The 3,790-nt window shown below is 48.0% G+C and overlaps 3 non-coding genes across 3 annotated transcripts; 2 read left to right on the top strand and 1 right to left on the bottom strand.

Moving 5' to 3' along the window:
- Positions 1-2,638: 2,638 nt before the first annotated feature.
- On the bottom strand, positions 2,639-2,720 carry trnas-aga (transfer RNA serine (anticodon AGA)). Its single transcript has one exon. It is a non-coding gene; the product is annotated as a tRNA-Ser (tRNA).
- A 118-nt stretch (positions 2,721-2,838) lies between these two features.
- Positions 2,839-2,911, top strand: trnak-cuu (transfer RNA lysine (anticodon CUU)). The gene has a single exon. It is a non-coding gene; the product is annotated as a tRNA-Lys (tRNA).
- Positions 2,912-3,126: 215 nt separating this feature from the next.
- Positions 3,127-3,200, top strand: trnan-guu (transfer RNA asparagine (anticodon GUU)). The gene has a single exon. It is a non-coding gene; the product is annotated as a tRNA-Asn (tRNA).
- The last annotated feature ends 590 nt before the right edge of the window (positions 3,201-3,790 follow it).

Here is a 3,790-nt window from a genome sequence, read left to right as displayed (position 1 = left end):
CTCTCCTTCGCGGTGCCTTGCGGTGGCCCTGGGGCTTCGGTGGACGGCTCGACCGTCCGCCCCCTGGCGGCCGGCGGTGGCTCCTCCTTTATCCGGGAGTCGGGGCGGGTTCCCCGTCCCCTGTTCCTCCCCCTTGGGCGGACGGACGCAGGCTCCGGCCTCTGGCAGGCGGTGGCTCACCCGGCACTTCCATCCCCTGCTCCTCCCCCTCGGGGGACGGACACAGGCTCCGGCCTCTGGCGGACGGCGGCAACCCCCCCGCTCCCACTTGGACGAAAGCCACCCCACCTCGACCCAGGGGCGCGGCAGCAAAGGTCGCCGTTCCACCGAAGTTTTGACGGTGGCCGCACTGTGCACTTCCGTTTCCCCAGAGCCACCGCTTCGGGCAGCCACTGGCGGACGCCCTTCGTCCGCGCTGCCCGAACTCTCCGGCACCGCGAGGCCACTCGGCGGCGAGGACTCTCCGACAGCATGTCTCTCCTTCCTCCCGGGTTTCGGCACCAATGTAATAAATCTCAATAAAATGGAAGGAAGGAGGCGGGAACCGGTAGACATTTAAACAAACATTTAATAAAGTAATAATAGCCGGCGGCCCCTCACGGACGACCGCCGGCGCAATAACATTAACATAAACATAAACATAAATACAAATACAAACACAAGTTCGGGCCCGGTCCTCTCTCTTCGACGGTCCGGTCGCTCGTTCCTTTTATGCTCCCATCTCCTACGTGATTCGAGCCCGGTGTGCGCACAGCTGGCGCTAATTCACAATTACTCACCGGACTCGAACCACGGTCTCGCCCCGCCTACTCTACTACATACAGTCAAAATGTTATAGGCAAGTCTTGTTCCTTTATATTGCACATTTCATACATAAAGCGCTTCACATAAAAATGATTGACAAAGGCAAAATAGAATAGAATACATCATGCAAAAGACATCTTTAAAAAGCAAATGAATAAAATCACAAATACAACTTAAGAATTTAAATGATAATAAAAAGGAAAAAAATGTATTTAAAATGTGAATTAAAAGATTAAAACTGAAAAAATAGAAATAAAGTGCAGTTGGTGTAGACCAGCACAGTGCTCAGGTTGTAAATGCACATCTAAATAAATGTTTTTAATCTGAATTTAAAAGTGGCTACTGTTGTGTTGTGGAAGCAGATTCAGTACATTTACTTTTGTATAGTCAACAATTATAGGTAATAAATAATAGAATTGATTAGTTATCACTACAGAAATATACTCAAAAGTGCTTAAACTCTGTAAAAAGAACAGTTTAAATGTATAGAATCGGTAATATATCATTAATACAATGCAATGTTTTATTGTAATAAGGAAAATAAATTTCCATTTTGCTACTGTTAGCATATGTCATATGATTTTAAACGATGAAGCATAATTCAAAACAAAAAGTAAACATCTTCTTTTCTGCCAACAGTGGGATTCGAACCAGCAACCTTGTGATGAACTTTACTCCCATACAATTGCATTGTGAAATTGAAAATAGTGTTTTAATGATAGTTTATGATAAACAATATAAAAACGTTATTGCCAGTGGGGGAAAAAGTCACTTTCTTCTCTTTCCTTTCATTTTTTCTTTCTTTTTTCTCCCTTTTCCCTCTCTTTCCCTCTTTTTCCTTCTTCCCCTTTCTTCCCCTTCTTCCCCCTCCTTAACAAACTATTGTTCCCCAGCTTTGGCGAAATCGTTTAGCGCGTTCGGCTGTTAACCGAAAGGATGGTTTCCCCACCCTTGGACGAAAACTTTGTGGCGAGCAGCTGCAGTTTTCTGACCCCAAAATGCTGAGGCCCGCCAGTGGAGCTTACTCAACAGAGTCTTACTCTAAAACAATACGGCTTTGCAAACACACTGAAAGAAAAGATGCCTTTGGCTTCTAAAGCCGGGAGTTAAACCCGGACCGCTTGGATGAAACCAGGAGTCCTGACTGCTGGACCATGCCTGACACCTCAGCAAGCGCAATACGGACTGCAACTGTTTCCAAGAGATTAAGAATCGGAGTAACGACCCAACATTTTCAATTACAGTCGGAAAGACTTTTCATTTCTCTGCACGTGTACTAGCAGTGAACAACAGAAAGAAGAACTACGATTTGAGAAGTATAATCCTCGTTAGTAGGTTGGACAGTATCTCCGCATGTCACGCCGTAAGACAGAAATTATGAGGAGGCTCCTCCCAGACCGAGCTGAGCTGTCTGGGCTTGTGTCGGTAAGTGCCAAGTTCTTCCGCCAAGCCTCCTCCGAAATGATTCCCCGACGGGGAGTTAAGCCTTTTCTTTGCCGCTTTCCAATAGCTTGGATGAGCTGGGTTTAAACATTCTAAAGAACAGCTGAAGAAGTGCTTGGCGCGGCTCTTTTTGAACAAATTGCAGTGTGTTGTTCGCCCGATTGAAGGCGTTCGCCACCAAAACATTTCCAAAGCGAGCGGGAAGCAGTTTATTCAAGCCCACCCCAAAAAGTTGCCTCGATCAGGATTCGCTGAGACCACAACACAGAGTACTAACCAACCACACGATCAAAGCGAGCTAACAGACGGCTGCACAGGGCTCAGAAGAGATGAAGTTTGCTCTTTCGCCTCTAGAGATACAAATCAGCATCTGAGCTTAATACACCGCAAACGTAGTCGGCAGGATTCGAACCTGCGCAAGGAGACCCCAATGGATTTCTAGTCCATCGCCTTAACCACTCGGCCACGACTACACAGGGTTTATATGTCGTCTCACATTTGTTTCGACAGGGACTTCCCCAGTGATGGCACCCTACAACCTCACCTGACCGTTTGGAAACACTGACAGACAAGGGCTGTCCGAGGCATCCAGCCCGGCTAGCTCAGTCGGTAGAGCATGAGATTCTTAATCTCAGGGTCGTTGGTTCGAGCCCCACGTTGGGCGCCAGGGCTACCCCAGTCAGGGGCCATTTCCAAAGGTGCCCAGTCCACCAGACCTAGTGCTGGGATTTTCTTGAGACAAGTGCAACTTCCTCACTCTTATGTTTCCAAAGGGGGTTCTCTGAAAATGAGCATGATTCTCATTTAGTTTTGCGACGCTTTTGGCCATTAATTCCGAGTCAAAACTAGCGACTTGTCCAAGCAAAACCCATGACAACCGTCTCTGTGGCGCAATCGGTTAGCGCGTTCGGCTGTTAACCGAAAGGATGGTGGTTCAAGCCCACCCAGGGACGAAAGCTTTGTGGCGAGCAGCCATTTTTCTGACCCCAAAATGCTGAGGCCCGCCAGTGGAGCTTACTCAACAGAGTCTTACTCTAAAACAATACGGCTTTGCAAACACACTGAAAGAAAAGATGCCTTTGGCTTCTAAAGCCGGGAGTTAAACCCGGACCGCTTGGGTGAAACCAGGAGTCCTGACTGCTGGACCATGCCTGACACCATGAAGAGGCTTCTCCCAGACTGAGCTGAGCTGTCTGGGCCTGTGTCGGTACGTGCCAAGTTCTTCGGCCAAGCCTCCTCCGAAATGATTCCCCGACGGGGAGTTAAGCCTTTTCTTTGCCGCTTTCCAATAGCTTGGATGAGCTGGGTTTAAACATTCTAAAGAACAGCTGAAGAAGTGCTTGGCGCGGCTCTTTTTGAACAAATTGCAGTGCGTTGTTCGCCCGATTGAAGGCGTTCGCCACCAACACATTTCCAAAGCGAGCGGGAAGCAGTTTATTCAAGCCCCCCCCAAAAAGTTGCCTCGATCCGGATTCGCTGAGACCACAACACAGAGTACTGTACACTGTACATTGGTCCAAAGACATATGTTATGTTGTAATGT

The sequence above is a fragment of the Triplophysa dalaica genome, chromosome 5 (assembly GCF_015846415.1).
Source record: "Triplophysa dalaica isolate WHDGS20190420 chromosome 5, ASM1584641v1, whole genome shotgun sequence".
NCBI classification, from domain to species: domain Eukaryota; kingdom Metazoa; phylum Chordata; class Actinopteri; order Cypriniformes; family Nemacheilidae; genus Triplophysa; species Triplophysa dalaica.
The sequence above is the reverse complement of the archived record's forward strand: the minus strand, read 5'-3'. Positions and strand labels throughout refer to the sequence as shown.